Here is a 22,079-nt window from a genome sequence, read left to right as displayed (position 1 = left end):
TCTCTGCAAGAAATCACGGTAGATTGGAAGTTACAAAAACTCTGTGAGAAACCAAAGTAGATTGGTACTCAGAATTCCAGGTGCCAGTGAGCTCTGGTGAACCAGGCAAGGAAGACGAGCTTAGTGGATCGATGTCATTCCAGGAGCCTTCAAGAAGAGGCCCTTCCCAGACCTAACTTGGGAACCATGGCTGAGGGAGATCCAGCTTTGAAAGGAGTTTGGGCTGGCAGCTTGCTGGGCATCCTGTTTGCTGCAGGCCAGCATCTTTTCCGTCAGTTATTTCTGTCTCTGGCCTTGGCTTGTTTTTTCCACTGCTGCTCCTTGGCTCATAAAATTTCTTCTCAGGTTTATTAAAAACTGAGATAAATCACCTAATAAATCTTTCTGAAGTTTTTTTTTCTTTAGACCTCTTTGACAATTGTCAAAGTTGCACCTTTCCCCCCAGTAGATGGCTAACAAAATAGCTAGTGGATTCCTAGAAATATATAGATTAAGACAACAAAAGGAAAATTCTTTAATTATTCAGAAGCCTCCCACTCCCAGTACTATATTTATTTGCTTTGGTTTGATTTACACAGAGAAGCAATGTGATATCTGAGCAGCCAGCAAACTGCCAATGCACCCAATCTTCATAGGATAGCAGGCCTGCCTCCCCTGGCATAGGCATGGCTTGTGTAAATCAGCTCTTACTGGGAATGTTCCTAACATTTAATTTTTAAAGATTCCCCCTCCCATACACACACACAACCCCCTGCTCTCCACTCTCCTTCTATTTCTTTAAATCCTTGAGTCACAGAATTTTGGAGCTTGAAAACAGTTTAGGCCTCCCCTTGTGTAAACTCTTACTTCCATAGACTCATGGGATTCTAAGAGTTCAAGGATATCTCATCTGACTCCATCTGTCCCCATCAGATGCCTTGTAACTCACATACAAATCTACTTTGCAACCTAACAGTAGCTTATGCAAACCTATGTCCAAGTACCCTTCCTGAGGTAATCTATGTTTTCATACATAAATATTTCATTTTTTGGATCTTTTTTACACAAATGGCTTTGGTCTGGGCTGCACCTGCACTTTAGTACATGTCAAAGATTTTTCTGTGTCAAGCTTCACTCTTTTAGACAGTACCATGATGTTCCATTATATGGATGTTCCATAATTTGGGGACATTTTGGTTACTTTAATATTTTTTTGTAAGTAAAGCTGTAAGGAATAATCTTGTGTTCATATTTTTGCACCATTATTTCCATAAGATAAATTCCCCAAATTGGAATTGCTGGATCAAAGGGTATGTACATTTGCAGTTTTGATTATTACTGCCAAATTTCCTGTACTAATTTCTACGCCAACAATGTACAATAGTGCTTATTTCCTATACTTCACCAATAGCATATTTCAAACCTTTTGACTTTTTCCATAATTAGTTATTCACATATTTCTCTCCCTGGCCCCTCCCCTTCCTTAGAATGTGAGCCTTTCAAGTTTCCCCAGAACCTACCATAATATCTTTTCCATAACAGATTCTCGATCAATATTTTATAAATACATGAGTGAATGAATTAATGAGTGTAAAAATGAAAGAGAGAGAGAGAGAGAGAGAGGTTCTTTAAATCATAATTAGAAACCATGGCCTTCATTTTTTAAGTCTGCTGTTCTGCATTTTATTTAAGTGTGCTATACTTCCACACATGCTCTGAACGCTTTACAAATTTTCAGAGCCAGGAAATTCATCCCATCCTTCTTGCTCTACTTCCTATTGTTATTGGAGGGTCAAAACACTGAAATTCTCTTTCATGAGTATCTTGTTTCAAATATCTTATGTGACTGCCTCACTACAGCAGACAGTAAAATCAAATATATGGCTCCAGAGAGCTGTGACCATCCCTCCCTCCCTCCCTTTCTCTTTCTGTCTGTCTCCCTCTCTGTTTTTTAATCTATTGCTTCTTTTTCTCCTTTCTCCTTGTCATTTCTCTTCCTCCTCCCCTCTCCCCACATACAGAACTAAGGTCCTCTGACCCCATTTTCCAAGACCTGGAAACCAGCTTCCTCTGCTAGTATGCCTGTGGGCTGAGTGCCATAGCTGGACCATAGCAGCCACCACCCAGGGACACATGTTCATCTGTAGAACAGCTTTTCCGAAGGTTAGCTTCTCTAGGAAACAGACTCTAGAGACATGGAGATGAGCCTGCAGGACCTTCACCAGGTGTGCATTTCAGTCCACTGCCAGTGGAAAGAATGGGAGGACACAAGTGTAGGCACAGAGAGAGGCAAGACTCCCATGCAGCATCAATGGATGCACATCAGTGGAGAGTTCTGCTCTGGAGTGGCCCTTGAGAGCTGTCCCAAGAAGCTATGAAGTGGCCAGACTTTTAGACTCCCCTGTTTATTTGCCACCAGACATGTTCTGCCCTGGGAAGGCAGAGTGCCCTTTGGCAAGGTGGCTGTCTTCAGCACAGGCAACTCTGAAGTCAGATGACAGCTGGAGGTCATCAGCCAACAGCACTCCCAGCAGATGGGGGAATGAACCTGAGGGGCATCCTGGTCATCTGACAGGTTTGGCTTGAAAGGAGAGGCAGATTTCTCCCAAGGATCTGCAAGATGCTATCCCTTACCTCCCCTACTATCTGTTAATGACAGATCATGGTAGCACCTCAATGTGTTAATCCTCAAGTGATGAGGCCTGCACACCTTTCTCTAATGTATCTTCTAAATGCCAGGCAAAGCATGTGTCGTGCTTCCACTGCACAGCTGCTCAGCAAAGAGATTAGTCATTGAAAACATTGGATAAACTCTAGGGAACCAAGTCTAGGGCTCGATCCTCAATCTGGAATCTGTGGCAGCCATTTTAAGGTGGTACCATGCCAAAGCAAAAATGAATGATATGGGTGTGTGGGGAAATGACCCCACAGATATTCTCTTTCCCCATCACAGGGTTCTGTGAGTGGGAGAAAGTGTGTCACCATCATCTGGGCTTTCCCCAAACAAAGCTTCCCACAGACACAGGCTGCCGGCCTAGATTCTGGGCCAGGTGTGATGCCTGAGCAAAAAGGGAAGAAGTGGGGTAGTGGGGCTGAGGAAGCCTGGGAGAGCACTGCCCCCATCAACTGGAACTTGAAAGCAGTAGACCTTGACACAAGATGGCTTCCAGAATATTTTTTCCCTCATTTCTCTATTTCAAAAAGTGCCTAGATTGCTCAAAGACAACAGAGGTAAGAGATTTTTTTTAAAAAAATCTGAAACACAAAGTGTTTTCTATGATGTGGGTTTTACTGTTTACAGGATGATGCAGCACAGGCGAGTACCTCAGTCCTGTCTCTCTGCAGCTTCCTGTCTCAGCTCCACACACGAGGGAGATTGCTATTGACCCAGCCATGATACAGAGTCTTAAAATCTAGAAAAGCTGTGCTTAAACCCCACACATGCTCAGAGCAGGAAGCCACAACCCGCTCAATGTCCTTGTAGAAATTCAGAGCTCAAAGTCATCTACATATTCCTCTGTTAAAGGACAGTCTCAACTCTTGAGCACATGACCCAGACATGAGACTCTGCATCTTCCTCGATGTCCATAAATTTAAAAATTCACGCAAAGCAGGTGGGTATTTATAGACATAACTAAGTATCTGAAAGGAAGATGAGGGAACAGATTATACTGCAGGAATCCTAACAGTTTCACTTGAGCCCTGTATTAGTTTACTGGAGTTGCCCATCAAATTACAAAAGGTTGGGTGGCTTAAACAACAGAAATTTATTTTCCTCAGTTCTGGAGGCTGGGAGAGTCGGGTTTTTCTGAGACCTCTGTTTTTGACTTGCAGACAGCTATTTTCTCCCTGGTTCTTCACATCAATTTTACTCTGCTTATTCTAATCTTCCCCTCCCTAGGAGGATACCAGTCATTTAGATTAGGACCCACTCTCATGTTCTCATTTAATTGTCTCTATAGAGGACCTATCTGCAAATACAGTCACACTGTGAGGTGCTGGGACTGAGAGCTTCAGCATATAAATCTGGGGAGGGACACAGTTTAGCCCATAACAACCCCAAGCCCATCCATCCTTAAGCGTCCTCAACTACTATCCGAGGAGCAGCTGCCTTCCTCACCTCAACATTTTTCCAGTCTAACTACACTTCCCTCCACCCCAGGGTGAGCCAATTTTGTCTCTAAAGGGCCAGACAGCAGACATAAACTTTGCAGGCCCATATGCTCTCCATCCCACCTACTCACCTCTGCCACTGCAGCATAAAAGAAATCACAGATAATATATAAAGAGGCAAGGGCAGCTATGTTCCAGTAAAACTTTATTTATGGACACTGAAATTTGAATTTTGTGTAATTTTCACGTCATAAAATATTATTATTATTTAGATTTTTTCCAACCATTTAAAATGTAAAAACTCTTCTTACCACATGGGCCCAATAAAAACAGGCAGCCAGCCAGCTCTTCTTTTGACCCGTGGGCTGCAGTCGGATGATGGCTGCTCTTCTTTCTTCTCTCTTACCTTACTCTCCTCTCCTATCTCCCTCAAAGCCAACATCTCAGGGCTTACCCTGTTCCCTACCAGGCTCAACGTGGCACTGTACAGCAGAAAGAATTTCCTTCCTACTAGGAATTCTGGTGCCAGCTGTTAGATGATAAATTATTTAAGTCTAATACCTTATCTTGATTTTAAAAACATGTCTTTTTCTCACTGCTGCAGAACAAACCTGACTAGGACTCACATTTCACAATTAAATAACTCATCTCCTGTGCTTCTGGCAAGACCTTTCTCAAATGTTTTCTGGGTGCCAATCACTGTGCTAAGTAGCTTTGCAGAGCCACTAGGTTTCGACAGAAACCCCATGAGATAATTAATATTGCTATCGCCACATTACAGGCATGAAAATCAGGCTCAATAAAGTTGAGTAAGTGATTTGAGGTCACAAAGTGAATATGTGATTGAGGCAACTTTGAAACCAGGAATATCTGTCTCCATATGCAAACTTTCAACCAATAACGCTATACATTTCCCAAAAGCTCATTTCCCCTCTGAGTAATGTGCCTCATAAGATTGGGCATTAAAGCCCCAATAATATAATAATAAATTGATCAGCCCTTTAATATCCACTCTTCCTTCTTTCTTACTATTAGAACTCCAGTTCTTTTTTGAGGTGACAGTATGCTCAGTCAAAAAGGCACACTGACCAGGGAGATGTGAACAGAAGTTATTAGAAGGTGTTTCCTAAGAAGTCCCTTTAAAAGGGAATGACTCGGCTATTAAGTGCCACCTCCCATTCTTCCAGTCTGAAGCTGGAGTCTCTGATCATGAAGTTGCCACATCAGCCCTCAACTGCCTACCTCAAGACTTTTCTATGAACGAGAAGAATAAAACCTTTAATGCTTGTGGGACCACTACATTTCATGTCTCTATGACTCATCCAACAGTAATTCCTGACATAAGCCTTCTATACACATTCAACCCACACTACACTTCAAGGACTCCTTTCCTGTCACTCTCTCCTGGCTTTTTACTAAGGAACAATAGAGGCACACCAGCTGGCATTGTCCTGACCTGGGTTCTGACACACACCATGGTATGGACTCTTCATCTCTGTTGACAGCCTAGTATGGTCAGATGTATGGTTACTGGTTTCTGAGAATTTATTACACTAAATTGCTTTTACTCACAACACTTCTGGCAACAAATGTGCATTTGTTTTTAAATTTTTTTATCTCATATCAAACGATTCTCCAACTCTCTGGACATCAACTGAGTTTCTTACAATTCAGTTCAATTCTAATGCTAATGCTTTAGAGTTAATAAAGGTACCACACATTAAGGGTTCAGCCCCATAAGCCTGCCCCACTTTAGACACCAATCACAGTTTCCAGGCCTCCCATATTGCTGATCAACTGGTTATAAACTGGGTTTCTTATGACCCTCTACTTAGGTTCAGTAGTTTGCTAGAGTGGCTTACAGAACTCAGGAAGTCACTATACTTACTATTACCCGCTTATTACAAAGGATACAACTCAGGAGCAGTCAAGTGGGAGAGATGCACACACCGGGCAAGATGTGGTTGAAAGGAGAAGGGCTCCTTTGCAATTTCCCCCAGCACCTCAGTGTGTTCTCCAATCTGGAGGCTCTCAGAGCTCCAAGAGGGCTTTCAGGAAGGTTCCATTACACCAGCATTGTTGATTAAATCTCAGATCATTGCTGATTAATTCCATCTCCACCCTGGTCTCCTACCCAAAAGTCAAGGGATAGGGCAGAATGTTTCAACTTCTTTCCACACAGTTAGGTCCACTGGAAACGAGCCCCCATCTTGAAGCTATCTAGCAACAAAAATGACTTCACCAGATCGAAAAATAATCCTATCACCTAGGAAATTCCAAGGGATTTAGAATCTGTGTGCCAGCAACGAGGGACAAAGACTAAATGTACATTGATCATCATTACCCAAAACCTATCTGGACAATGACTAGATTCCAGATTTCCACAGTTCTCACCCTCTCTTGGCCTGCCCAAAGAGTAAGTCTGGGCCAAAGGAGCTCAGTGTGATCAGCTCCTGTTGTTATGCCCTTGTTCATATATTTCTTTATAGTTTACAAAAGACATTTATGAATAATATTTCTTTCAATAGTTACAACAACTTTGACAAATGAACAAGGATGGCTTTGGTTGGTAACTCACTTAAAGATCAGAAAACTGGAGCTTGGGGAGGCTGTCATTTGCCCAAAGTAGAATCACCACACACATTCAGCTCTGTGACTCCAAGGTCCCCACTCATTCATGGCCAAAAGCAATTCCCATCTGTCATAAACTCTCTATAACACTCATACCCCACTACACTTTGAAAACTAACTCTTTCATGTCACTCTCTACTGGCCTTGCTGTGAGCTGAGCTCTGACATGCCAGTGCTCCCCAAGGACAACTTAGACTCTAATGAGACAGGGCTTAATTCAGGGTACTTCCTTTGAAGCAATCAGACTGGCTGTCCACTGCCTGAGTTCATTCACTATCTGAATTACTCAACAGCAGCAGCATCAGAAGGCTGCTCTACCCACCTAACAAAGTGTATGATTACATGGTGTTTAAAAAGTCAGTTAAATCAACACCATCTGTGTGCACTGTACATTCACTCTCTCCAGGAGGCAATGTTGACAAGAACAGACCTTGATGATTCTGTAAACAGCTGACAGACCAATCACTTATGTGAGCACAATGGCAGTCATTTCACTGTGGCTATGTGTGTGGTGGGAGATGGTAACAAGTGAGGCTGAGAAGATGCTGGCTCTCAAAGAGGAGATATGGGAGCGACTGGCACTTCCCAATTAGTCAGAAGAGGCTGCCTAGAGAAGACTGAGTGTCAGATGCTGTGTAATTCAGAAATGAAACAAGTTCAAGAAGATAAGCCGCAGTTCAGTCATAGACGGAAACGTGAGACCCGCAAGAGCTAGCACTATGCTTGCACTATACTAGACACAGTCCTTAAGTGTGGGAAACAGAAATTGGTTCTGGCTGATGTGAACTCAAGGGAATTTATTGAAAGATACTGAGTAAGTTTCATAATTGCCAAGGAGTCTGGAGGACCAGGCTCTGAAAATGGACAGAAAAAAAGAAACGCTATGCAGGCAGAACTGATGAAAATTCCTCCTCACAATTGATCTAGCACAGTGTATCTGTTAGCAATTTCTACAATAATGTTTTTTAACCAACAACCAGAGTCATAGAACAACATACCATAATAAGTGTTGGTTGCTCAGGTGCCTGGGATTACTCAGAGACTGGCAAGTAGCTCCATAATCTTGCTGGAACATATTGCCCAGCTTTTGGCTTTTCTAGGCTGGCCTCACTTGGGGATACTGGGATAACTTCCCCCTACCCCATCTGTCTTTGCTCCTCCAACAGACCAGATCAGTTCTGTTCTCATGGGGCGGGCAAAAGAATCTCAAAGGCACTCACCACCCTTTAGGCCTTGCCTTGAGACTAGTAGCACAATTGTCTCACTGATCAAAGCAAATCACAAGAGCAATCCAGGTTTATGGAGTGAGAAAATAAACTTTGCTTCTTTACTGGGAGGAATTGCAAAAATCACTCAATAAAAGGACTTAAGGGGTGAGTAACAAACTGTGGTCATTCTATAATCAATCACAGGAAGCCACTGCAAGCACCTCCTTCCCTGAAACTGCACATTACCTTCATTGCTGCCACTACCACCTGTGTGGATCCTCCATGAATCTGTGCATCCCAACTCCAGATCCAGAGTTCTAGGCAAATTATCAGAATAGCCAAGTTCAGATCATGTAGTTCATTCTTTTAGGCACAGAAGCACCAGGAAAGCAGTATCTCAGCTTTTCTCACTTTCTTAGTAGGAAATGGGTTTTCTCTGGCACCAATGCCCATGAGGTAGGGTATATCTCAAACACAAAAAAGGAGTTTAGATGCTGAATAGCCCAAAACCTAACAGTTGTTCTAAATCACTGTGTCTGCTGTAATATATTGCTGAATATTCTCAATTCTTCATCCCTTCTTGTGTTCATACATGTGGCATATAGCTTTGCTACAACCTGTCTCATTTTTTGACACTGTTCTCAATCAACTATGTGCTCATGTTAGCCAATGGGATATTGACAGATACACAATAAGCAGAGATTTGCAATGGACTTGTACATAGGACTTATTCTCTGGTACCTCTGTATCATCATCAGAACATGTCCAGGCTAGCCTGAGAGAAAGAAAGACACATGGACCAGAGCTAAGGTACCCTAGTTGTCTCAGCTTGGGTCAGACTGCTGACAGATGGACAAGCCGCAGATCAGAAAGCCCACCATCTAATCAAACACCGGAAGACTCAAACACGTGAACAATAAATACTTATGGATACATGCTCCCTTAGGTTTTCTGGTTATTTGTTACATGGCATTACTGTGGCAATGGATAACCCATACAGTCTCTCAGCAATTTGCACATTAATAAGCATATTTCATTGTGAGGCTTCAAATTAGATATTAAAATTTTCAATGATGGAGAGATTAACTAAAGCCACTCTGGCTGCATTTGATAGTGGTCTTCATACAACATGAGCCATGCTCCGGATAATTCCAACCTGCAGTGTGGCTGGAAAGAAGTTTGTGATCCTGACTTGAGGCTCTAGGACAGAGCACTTCTTCCTAGGCCAGAAGTGATTCTGAACAGAGCCAGGAAAACTGGGACAATAACCAAGTAACTATCCTAAGACTAATACCATTACAGTTTGAACCCTGGGAATAATGCAACATCATTCTCTCTCCTTGAAGGTTCTAGAGGAAAAGGAACTACTAACAACCACCCAGAAATCTTTTGTTTGTAGTTTCTCAATGTAAGTGGCTTAGCTACCTTTGGATTTGGTGGGTCCCCTGTACTTTAACGGCTAAGAGTATTTAACAGATGTAGGTAATTCTATAAAACCTAAGTAGCTCATAGATACCATGTAATATGATGGTAACTATCAGAATGTCCAGCACATAGTACATCCTCTGTGGATATTGGTCCTCTCCCTTGTCAGACCTTACCCCATATTTAAGGAGTCATATTAACAAGCTTTTTCATTTCTGCGAATTGTAGCTCTTGGAGCCTGACAGATCCAAAGATTTTGCTCGTTCAACATATATGATATGTCTCCTATGTGCTAAATGTCAAGATTATAAACATCTAGAGCTGATCTTCAGAAACTTAGGATCTAGGTGGAAGTGTTCTCAGAATCAGATTTAATTGCTAGCCTAAGATAACATCAGTTTAGTGCCAAGGGTGCTATCACAAGTATCAAATTTGGGGGAAAAGTAATGTAAAGGTCAAATTTATGTGATGTTAAAAGGTGATTTTATTCATTTAATCTCTATAAAAAGATACAGTGATTGATTTTTCCATTCTTATAAAGAAAAAGATACTGTTTTCATTTCCTACATTATTAATATATATTGTTAATTTTCAATTTTAATACCTAAAAGCTGAAATCTATATTAACTTTCATACACACCTGCATTTACCTAAGCCCAGAGAGCCATAAAAATACCACTGTACAGTTGAAAGTGCAAGCTTCATGCTAAAATAAAAGCTAAGTTTATTTATTTAACCTTGATTACGAACATTACAAATCAGTTTAGTGCTTGTGAGGTTAAGTTACTTTATGTAATGATCTTCCAGGTTACTCCAGTCTGCAAAGCCATATTTTTAAGGAAAAACTGGCAGAAAGCTCAAGAAAAACATAAGCAAAATCTGGAGAAAGACTTGCTATAATAACAAGATGAATTGCCAAGACCTTAACTTGATAGCATGCATGCACCAAGCAGCATTTAACAATCAGAACAAGTTGTAAGATCCTGTCATCTCATTCCAGGGATAATTCAGAAACCATTTGAAAGGCCTTCCAACTGTATTATTGTTTTCAAAGTCTTGCCTTCGAAGAAGCTCTTGTCTATTCAGGCATGAGCTCCCAATGCAATACCTACCTTAGTCAATTCAGGTACGAGCATCCACAGGGTCAGTTCAGTATCAATGTGGCCAATGCTATGAAACAGGAAGTCAGGAAGGAGAGAGAGGAATGCAGTATGAATGAGGGCAAAGCACTGAGGAAAGATAGTGAGTACATGGACAAGGAGCAGGCAGGGCAGGCTGGGTGTGAGTTCATCCATCAGCTGGGACATGCCTCCTGTCAGCAGGAGAGTCCTGAGTGTCCCTCCTCAGGAGGAGTGGAAGACCATTTCTTGTCAACAACAGACTGTTTGAGTGACCATTTCACTACCGTGGAATTATAGCTTCGGTTGCAGTTATTTCATGCATAAAATGAAAATCCCAAAGTCAAAATTACTCTTGAAAATCCATCAAATTGCCCATAAAGCATAAGAATTTTTTTCTCACTTGAATCCTGATGGCTTGATTTATTGCAGCCACATTACTTGCTACTCATGGGAAACCAACATGCTGATCCCCCTCACTGAGCCCATCATAGCCAGGTTTCACTCCACCAGTGGAGTTCATGACTCTTTCTTCAAATAAGTGTCAGCTGGCTTATGTTAGGGGGCATGTCTTAAAAATAATACATACATTTCAACACCAAAAGCATGCTCAGTAAAGCAAGAGGTGTATATTATAAGAGATGTGAGGACTCAGGCCAAATAGGAAAGAGCAGATTACCTCTGTGATAGAAGGCACAATCCAGTCTGGAAATAATACAACTGAACATAGACAGACCAGCTCACACTACTTAAATGACTTTTCTCCTCTTTTGGAAAGAAGAGTAAAATTCATATCTGAATTTGCATAAATTAAGCTGCCATCTAATGCAACTGAATTGTGCTTTCTAATTTTACCTAGACATAAACTTTCCAATAAAATATATTTAGGGTGATCTGAAAAATGTAGAGTGTACTATTAAATATAAAATACACACTGAATATCAAAGATTTTATAAACAAAAATGTAAAATACCTCATCAAAATTGTTTATATTTATAACATTTTGAAATTATAATAGTTTGAGTGTGTTGGTTTAAATTAAATCTTACTAAAATTACTTTTACCTGTTTCTTCTCATTTTAGCTTAATATGGCTAGTTAAAAATTTAAAACAATATGTGGCTCCTATCAGATTTCAACTGGTTAGCACTAGCCTTGACAAAGGCTATTTTGGTATTATCTAACACTGAAATTTTGAATTGCTCACTCCCATTAAAGCTGATAGAATTACTTGAAAACTGTCCCTTTTCTTAAAAAGTCCTACCAGATTTTAAAATGCATTGGCTCAAATTATCTTTTGCATTTAAGATGATAATCCAGAGTGCCCAGTCTACTCTGTATTTATATATCACATAATCTTTACTGATCTTCATCTGAACTTCCTGTGTTCAGTAGAAATGCATCTGATTTTAAAAGATGTGTCACTATTTAAATACAAGCTACACAGGGAATACCCTGCATACCATGCATCAGGTAGAAGGTAAAAAATAGGCTAGGTGGGACCAATTGCTGATTCCTCCACTCTGAAGAAACTACCTTATATCTTTATTATTCTAGTTCATGACAAGCACAGAAAGGGTTCCTACCTAAAAATGTTCTCCAAATTTAACTACTAAAAAATAATAAGTTGAGGAAATATTAAATAGATGAAACAAGTAGTAAGACAACTTTTAACCAAGTGCTGATGAACCACCTCTATAATCATTCTGTTCGTCACATTTTTCATTAAGATTTTTATAAGTGACATGATAATAGACTTTTTTGTCTGTCACCTCTCTGTGGGAATTAAGATGAACTCATTTTAAAAGTTTTCAACCTTTTAAATACAAAGTAGAGAATACTATTTTGAGAGGAAGGACACAATTGGAGGTCATTGGTAGGAAAATTATAGGTTCTACTTTTAAAAGATGTACAGGGGGCAGTTGAGTCACTACAAGAGCAAAATAAAAATGTGTCAAGTCCTCTCATCTTCAACATACTCTTTCTTACATGATGCCCTGTTACTCCAGACTTCCTCATTATAGCAAACAAAAACTGTCCCCCCAGGTTCCTTCAGATCTGATTCATTTTTTACACTCCTGCCCTCATTGCCTAGGGTATTACAGCCTCTTACCCTTGGCTCTTGTATCAGTTAAGATTCATTAGAGGAATGGCCACCTGCAGAGTCAGGGAAAAGAACGCAAAAGGGCTGTCTGCACACAGGAGAGCTGGAAGATTCAGTCAGAAGTCAAACATCTGGAGCTCACTGCAGAATCCAGAGCAAGTCTGAATGGGGAAGCTGCAGACTCTGCATTATAAGGCTGAGGAGTCTATACTGGAAGCCTGGAAACAAACCTCCAAGTCAAGGGAAAAGACTAGAGTTCCTCTGAAGAAGCAGAAGCAGCAAGCGGAAAGTGAGGACCTCAGCTGCACCGTTCCGCCCATGCCTCACCTCCCAGTGACCAGCTTAGCTATATGGGAGCCTGCAGCACCCACTCCCCCATCCCCCACCCCGTCTCTGGCCTCCTGGCTGCACTGGTACCTGGTTCCACACTACAGAGGCACAGGGGGACATAAAGGCCATTGTCCTGAGCTCCAGAAGATAGAGCAGGAGTGAAAAACAAAAAGAGGGCCTCTCTCAGGCTCCTTGATGAAAATTGAAGCCCACTGGAAAAGTGAAGAGAATCTCTGCAATAAATGCACACCAGACCACTATACTTGGTAAGTTGCAGGGATCATCACCTCCCATTGGAACATGGACTATCTTATTTGGGAAGGGCAGCTGGAACCTGCAGTAGAACCTTGCAGAATTCAACCCTGCAGGAGAACAGGGAGCTCAAACTCAGACTTGCAGCCAGAAATCTGCGTGAATCTCATGGGTCTGCAACTGGCTTGCTGAGATTCATTGACTCATATCTGCAGACATACCCTGAAGGAGGCCCTTCGTTTTAATTTTTTATTTGATATTTTCAAAATTATTTTTTTGCTCTTATTTTTAATTTTTACTTTTCATTTTTTTCTACTCTTTTCAAATTTGTTTCTCTCTTCTTTTTTACTTTTTCTCTTTTCTTTCTCTCTCTCTCACTCTCTTGCTCTCTTGCTGTCCCACATTGTTCTTCAACTCCCTTTCTGTTCCTGTTCTGGCACTAATTTGGATTTCTTCTTTCTTTTTGTTTTCTTCTCTTTTTTCTTCTCTTGATTGTCATTAGCTTTAAAGGAAAGTAACTACAGTTTCTAGCCTCCCTATTCCTGTTTGGTTGTTCTGTTCTCATATTTGTTCTTTCATTCTGTCTTTTTCTCTTGTCTTCAACAGTTTCCTAGAGTTTGCATGATCTTCCTGTGTCCTGTGGGCTCACTGCTAACATTTCCCTATCCTTCTACCTATCCCTCCCTCCCCAACTACTTCTAAGCCCCTATCCCAAAGGATAAAGTTGCTATATTGAAGAGTTTATTCACTATAAACATATGTTGGATTAGTCCTTGATCTTGATTTAATTCACACAGTTAAAGGTGATAGATTAATAACTACCACAAATTGTCATTCTCTAAGCTGTGCTTGATGCTATGGTGTTGCTGGTTGTATCACTTGGGCTAAGGTGTTGTGACTGATCTAATCAGTTGTCCTTCCTGATATACTGAAAATGAGATAGAACCAGAGTCATTAGAGACTCAAAAACCTAAAGACCAGCTATATCTGGAAGACACTTCTGAGAAGCAATCATTTCATAAGGGTTCTAAATACAAGTTACAAAGATAGTTACAATAAGGAATTTCGAATTATCAGCACAGGAATTGAACCAAGGACAGTACCAAAAACAAAAATGAGAAGACATTTAAGCAAGGCACAAACCCAGACTTCCATTCCACTGAAAGCAAACTCTGAGGGAAAGGAGGTGGAAAAGTCTGATAATCAACCACCTGGACACCCTGAACTGATAGCAAAGGAAGTAACAAAACAGATAAATGAGGCTCTAGAAAAATCCAAAGCAGAAATAATTTCCCAGATAACTACAGAAATGGTGAGCAGAATGAAAGACATGATTAGAGACTCTAGAACAGAAATAGATTAAAAAAATAATAAATGAGCTCAGGACCATGAAGGTAACCATGAAAGCCCAACATAGGAAAGAAATGGAATCCATGAAACAGATTTGAACAGATATCCAGGAGATTAAAACCTCTATTGAAGGGGCCAGGGATTTAGCTCAGTAGTTTTGCTGCCTGCTGTGCAAGCACAAGGACCTGAGTTTGAACCCCAGTACCAAAAAAAAAGAAACTCTATTGACCAAGCCAATCTGAAGACAGAATATCAAATATAGAAGACAGGATGGCAGTTGGTGACCAAAAAAAGAGAGATCTCTTAAAAATAGTAAGGGACCATGAAAAAACCATCAAACAGCTCTAGATGATGCAAAGAAGAATAATGTAAGACTGATAGGAGTCCATGAAAAAGCAGGAGAAAGTATAAATGACATAAAAAAAACTTTTCACAGAATTTATGACAGAAAACTTCCCAAACAGAGCAAAATAATTTGACATACACATGAGCGAGGTATATAGGACTCCAACTAGCCATGATCAAAAGGAAAAATCTACACCTAGGCACATAATAATCAAGATCCCAGAAACCCAACAGAAGAATGAAATACTACATGCAGTTAGGGAAAAGGAACAAATCACATGCAAAGGAAAGCCTATCAGAATCACAGCAGACTTTTCAACACAAACCCACCAGTCAATGACAGCCTGGAGTGAGATATTTCAAGCCCTAAAAGAAAACAACCTCCAACCTGGACTGATGTATCCTGCAAAACTATCTTTCAAAACTGATGGGGAAATAAGATACTTCCATGACAAAGAATACCTGAGAAACTTCATGAATACCAAACCAGAGCTCCAAACAATTCTAAAAAGTATCCTAGAAAAAGATAATGAAGGTCACAACTCTAGGAGGCCCAACAGAGCAAATTCACCAGGCAAGGCAGGAAATTAAAAGGAGAGGGGAAAAAAATAAAAAAGAACCTACAACAGGAAAATAACGTGACAATGATAAGTCAATACTATCAGTTATAACCATCAATGATAATGGCCTCAATTCACCAATCAAAAGAAATAGACTGGTAGAATGGATTAAGAAGCAAAACCCAACAATATGCTATATACAAGAAATGCACCTAGTTCAAAAAGAAACTCATAGAATGAAAGTAAAAGGATGGAAAACAGTTCTCCATGCAACAGCAACCCAGAAAAAAACAGGGGTAGCTATCTTATTTGCAGACAAAGTAAATTTCAATTCAAAACTAAGAGAGACAGAGAAAGTCACTACATCCTTGTAAAGGGAACAATCCAAGAGGACGAGATGACAATCATAAATATATATGCACCAAATGCTAATGCCCTCAACTATGAAAAACAAATATTAGGGGACATGAAATAAAAAATAAGCACTAAAACAACTGTAGTGGGGGACCTCAATACCCCACTGTCACAAATAGACAGAACATCTAGACAAAACATCAACAACAAAATATTAGAATGGAACCAAGCTTTTGAACAAATGGACTTAATAGATGTCTGCAGAGTGTTCCAACCCACAAAATCAGAATATATATTCTTTTCAGCTGCACACAGGTCATTCTCCAAGATAGACCACATACTAGCTCATAGAACATATTAAAGTAAATGCAAAGGAATTTAAGTTATCCAATGTATATTATCAGACCATAATTGCACCATAGTGCAATTAAACTGGAGATCAATAGCATAAGAAACTGCAAGAACTTCACAAACACATGGAAAGTGAATAACACTCTCCTGAACAACCAATGTGTCACAGAGGAAATTAAAGAAATTAGACAGTTTTTACAAATAAATGATAATGACAATGCAACATACAGGAACCTATGAGACACAGTGAAAGCAGTTCTACGAGGGAAGTTCATAGCAGTGAATGTCCACACCAGGAAAACAGAATGATCTCAAATAAATAACTTAATGCTGAATCTTAAGCTGCTAGAAAAAGAAGAGCAAGATAAACCCAAAGCTCATAAAAGGAAGGAAATTATAAAGATTAGAGCAGGAATCAATGCAATGGAGACTAAGAGAACAATACAAAAAATCAACAAATTGAAGAGTTGGTTTTTCAAAAGCATAAATAAAATCTATAAACCCTTAGCCAACCTTATCAAAAAAATGAAAGAAAAGGCTCAAATCCATGCAATTAGGAATGAAAAAGGTGAAATCACAACAGATCCAGCAGAAATCCAGAGGATCATCAATACTTACTTCAAGAACCTGTACTCTAATAAAATGGAAAACACAGAAGAAATGGACAGATTTCTAGGTACATATGAATTACCAAAGTTGAATGAAGAAGATACAAAAATTCTAAGCACCCTAATTACAATCAGTGAAATTGAAAATGTAATTAAAAACTTATCAACAAAGAAAAGCCCAGGACCTGGTGGCTTCACTGCTGGATTCTACAAGACATTTAGAGAACTATTGCCACTACTCTTTAAACTTTTCAATGAAATTGAGAGGGAAGCACTATTTCCTGGAAGCAAGTGTTACTTTGATTCCAAAACCAGGGAAAGACCCAACCAAAAAAGAGAGCTACAGGCCAATCTCACTAATGAACATAGATCCAAAAATCCTCAATAAGATACTAGCAAACAGAATACAGAGGGTCATCAAGAAGATCATACAAATGATCAAGTCAGATTTATCCCAGGGATCCAAGGATGGTTCAACATTTGTAAATCAATAAATGTAATACACTATATTAACAGTGTCAAGGACAAAAACCATATGATCATCTCAACAGACACAGAAAAAGCATTCAACAAAATTCAACACCCATTCATGAAAAAAGCCCTGCAGAAAATTGGAATAGATGGTCTTTATCTCAACTTGATAAAGACTATCTATGAAAAACCAACAGCCAACATCATACTAAGTGGTCAAACACTGAAAACCTTCATGCTAAAATCAGGAACAAGACAAAGATATCCACTATCACCACTCCTGTTCAAAATAATTTTGGAAACATTAGCCACAGCAGTTAAAGAAGAGAAAGAAAGGAAGATAGAAAGGAAGAAGTTAAACTGTCATTATTTGCTGATGATATGATACTCTAAATAGAAGACCCTAAAAACCCTGCCAAAAGGCTTCTAGACTTAATTGACAGATTCAGTAGAATAGCTGGATACAAGGTCAACACTCAAAAATCAATAGCCTTCTCATACACAAATAACAGACTCACTGAAAGAGAAATTAGGGAAACAATCCCTTTCACAATAGCACCCAAAGAAATGAAATATCTAGGAATCAATCCAATGAAGGAAGCAAAAGACCTCTACATTGAGAACTACAGCACTCTGAAAAAAGATATTGAAGAGGATATAAGAAAATGGAGAGACATCCCCTGTTCCTGGGTAGAAAGAACCAATATAGGGAAAATGGCCATACTTCCAAAATTGCTATACAGATTCAATGCAATCCCAATTGAAATCCCGACAGCATATTTCACAGAACTAGAGGAAACAATCCAAAAATTCATCTGGAACCAGAAGAACCTTGAATAGCAAAAGCAATTCGAGGCAACAGAGTCATGGTAGGGGGTATCACAATTCCCAAATTGAAACTCTGCTACAAGGCCACTGTGATAAAAACGTCATGGTACTGGAAAAGAAATAGATCTGAGGATCAGTGGAATAGACCAGAAGATGAAGAAACAACTCCAGACATATTCAGCTACCTCATATTTGACAAAGGAGCCAACCATCCTCGCTGGAGGAAAGATACCCTCTTTAATAAATGGTGTTAGAATAACTGGATTTCAACTTGACAAAGAATAAAACTAAACCCATACCTATCACCATGCACTAAACTAAAATCGAAGTGGATTAAAGATCTAAATATTAAAACAGAAACACTAAACTGGCTGGAAAATAAGTTAGGTAGAACTCTGGAAGACATTGGCATAGGAAAGGACTTTATGAACAAATCCTCAGTAGCATGGGAACTAGCATAAACAATCAACTGGGATCTCATCTTATTAAAAAGCTTCTGCCCTGCAAGAGAAACCACGAACAGAGCTAAGAGACAACCTACAATGTAGGAAAAAATTTTAGCAGCTGTTGCTCAGACAAAGGTCTACTATCTAGAATATATAAAGAACTGAAAAAAATCAGACCCCCCCAAATATAAAGACCCAATTCAAAAATGTTCATCTGAAATGAACAGACATTTCTCAAGCAAAGATGTAAAAGCAGCAAATAAACATATGAAAAAATGTTCAACATCACTGGTCATTCCAGAGATGCACATGAAAACAACACTGAGATTCTACTTCACCCCAGAAAGAATGGCTGCTATCAAGAAATCAACCAATAACAAGTGCTGGGGGGGGGTTGTGGAGAGAAAGGAACCCTTCTTCATTGTTGGTGGGAGTGCAGACTGGTGCAACCACTGTGGAAATCAATATGGAGATACCTCAAAGAACAAGGACTGGAAGTCCCATTTGACCCAGCTATTCCTCTACTGGGTATCTTCCCAAAAGAATTAAAAGAATTGTACCACAGTGATATATGCACACCCATGTTTATATCGCCATAGTTTTTAATAGCTAACACTTGGAAACAGCCCAATTTCCCATCAACTGGTGACTGGATAAAGATGTCGTTTTTTTTTTATAAAATGGAGTACTGCTCAGCCGTAAACAATGAGAAACTAGAGACATTTATAGCTAAGTGGATGCATATTGAGGATATACTCTTGAGTGAAACAAATAGGACACATATGTGTAAATACCAAAGTTTCTCTGGTGTGAAAAACTAAAAGTGTAAATAATCAAAATGTATAATTGATATTGTGAAGTAGGAAGAAAATGTCTAAAGGAGTAGGGGAATTGAGAGGAGTAGGGGAAAGGAAAGAAGGGAAAAGTAAAAATATGAGAAAATGAGAAACGTGGAAACAGTCTTTGTAAATAGGGAAGGGTGGAGGGGGTGAAGGGAGGGCAGGGGAATGGGGGAAAAAATAAGAACCAAGATACATCATGTAAAGGTACAAGATCCCAATGATGAATGTAACTGTATGGTATACCTAAAAAGTACCAATAAACTAAATGGAAAATAAAAAAAAGAAGAAGAAGCAGAAGCAAGATTTCCTTCTTTCCCTTTTGATTGCATTGAGGCTATAAGCCTATTGGTTGGTGCTACCCATACCCAGACTGGGTCTTCCCTCTTCAGTAAGTCCATCATCCATACCCAGAACTGTGTTAAACCAATCAGCTGGGTGTTTCTTACCCAAGTTGACACCACAACTATCATAGTCTTTAACCTATGAGTTGTAGGTGTGAGTACCATGTCCAGGGACAGCCCTGAAGCTGGAGCTGAACGTTCCCTTCTGTGATCAGCCTGAACCTCCCTTCTACAGGACCCAGATCTGACAATTGCTTGCTTTCTCCCCTTCCCTATCCTGCTGATTCCCAACTCTCCCACTAATTTCTTCTTGAAGAATATCCCAGATATATCACCAGGCACACAAACCATAGCATGGTTCGCCTCTGGAAAACCTAAGCTACTCATCAACCCAGATCTTCCCTTCTCTCTCACTTCTCACTTCCCTCATCACAGCAGAGTCCCCAAATGTTTTTCTACTGATCTTCTACTCATCCTAAACTCCAACTTCACATTGACCCACTGCCATCCCCAAACACAAGCTACACCAATCCCATCTGTTTGCCTTTATGTCTGCTGTCACTGATGCATAGAATTCTGTGAGTTCCCCTTCTGCAAAAGTGCCTTTTTAAGATCTCCTAGGCCACTGCTCAGGCCACTGTTCTCATGGTCCTGTGTATGCTGTTGCCAGAGCAGAAGCTCAACTCTTGAACCCGCCCTGCCTGTTTTCACATCCAGCCTCTGCTAGTTCAATCTGGGTGATCTAAAACAAGTCACTTAATCTCCCTTCCAACCAGTTTCCACATCTGTAAAATGGACATGAAGGTCAAACATGCTTTTGAGTATTCTTGAGCAAATGAAATGAAATCATTTACGTGCAAAAGCACTTACAGATGACTGGCTTATAATAAATGTTAGCTGGTGTTTTTATCTGGCGATTATTTCTTTATGGGTCAGTTTTGCTTGTCAGCTCCTCAAGGGCAAAAGTCATAGCATATTCATTGTGATAAATGCATGTCAAATAAACAAGCACTATCAAGCAGCACCTCTCTTGGGAAGAATAACAGTTTAAATACTTAGCACTGAATCTCTTAGGATTCTATAATTTACATAACACCATGATTTTTTTCATATCTCCTCATAGTTTTTACTGTAATTTAATTGTATTTCTTTAAATTGACATTATAGTAATCATTTTAAATCCAGCTTTATACTGCTTAATAGATTATGACCAATCAGGTTTAATATGCTATTTTCCATAATATTAATTAAAATAAACATGTAACCCTAAAATAAGATCATCAGTATACTCCCCAAATGATCTCCTGTACCCCATTGTAAGCCTTACCTCACTTTGGAAAACTACTGCAAAAATTAGTAATTTGTCAATAGATGTCCAAGAATATGGAGTTTGGATAAATATTAGGGCATTCATCCATTCACAAGATCCATTCACAAGATCCATTCACAAGCTCTAGGAATGGAAAGGGCTCTAATTTGAGCTTATATGAACTCACTCCATGATCTTCATCATTTAGATGCTATTAGTCAATTTCTCAGGCACGGAAGACATTGCATATTCAGCCTCATCCAGCAAAGGATCCCTCATCCCTGGTCCCAAGAAACTAGGACCCCAAGCAATTAAAGTAAGTCAAAGAACCTGTCTATGGGCGTCAAGAAGGCCTCATTAGAGCAGAAGTTCATACCCCCTCTTTCCTTGTCTGAACAGGCTTACTGTAAGAGGTGAGTCTGAAACTGAAGCTAGAAAGAATTTAACAGATGGAGGATGGAAGCTGCCATCTCAGAAGTGCAGAGACAAGACTAAGAAGAGAGGGGCCACTTCACCCTTAATTTTAGGGATGCTCCTTGTTGATATAAGCAAACAGACTAGTGTCCCAGGCAAAGTTCCAGGAAGGTTTCCTCTGGGGTTTTCTTCACACTGCTGCTCCACTCTGAGCTATAAGGCATGAAATTGAATTACCACATGGTACAGTTAGCTAAATCTCTACAAAAGAAATTTTAGAACCTAAGAGTTAGAGGTAAGACTAAGGTGAATAAGAGAATATTTTATTCTGAAAAGGTGCAATTACCTTACGGAAAGGCAGGACAGCTGAGTGATTTACGTCCCAAACAGCAAGAAGCAGCAACCATGTCCCCAGGTGTTGGCAGAGGATAAAGAGCAGAAGGAAACAGCCTGAGGGAGGCAGTTTATGTCCCTGCTTCTTACACTACTATCCTGGTAACAGCAGCCTGGGAGTTTAGCCAAACTCCAAGCTGCAGGCCCCACCCCAGACCCACTGAATAAGAATTTCATTTCTATGCATATTACAGTGTGGTGTGGTCTTATGAGGCTTTCTGCCACTTCTGTGGTTACAAAGACACAGTGGGCTCCTAGGTCCTCTCCTTTCACGCAGTCTTCTGTAGCAACTGTCAACTACAATCTAG

This window comes from Heterocephalus glaber, unplaced genomic scaffold, assembly GCF_053883595.1.
Source record: "Heterocephalus glaber isolate CG9 unplaced genomic scaffold, H.glaber_assembly_v1.0 deba00001472, whole genome shotgun sequence".
Taxonomy (NCBI): Eukaryota; Metazoa; Chordata; class Mammalia; order Rodentia; family Bathyergidae; genus Heterocephalus; species Heterocephalus glaber.
This window is presented reverse-complemented; position numbering follows the sequence as displayed.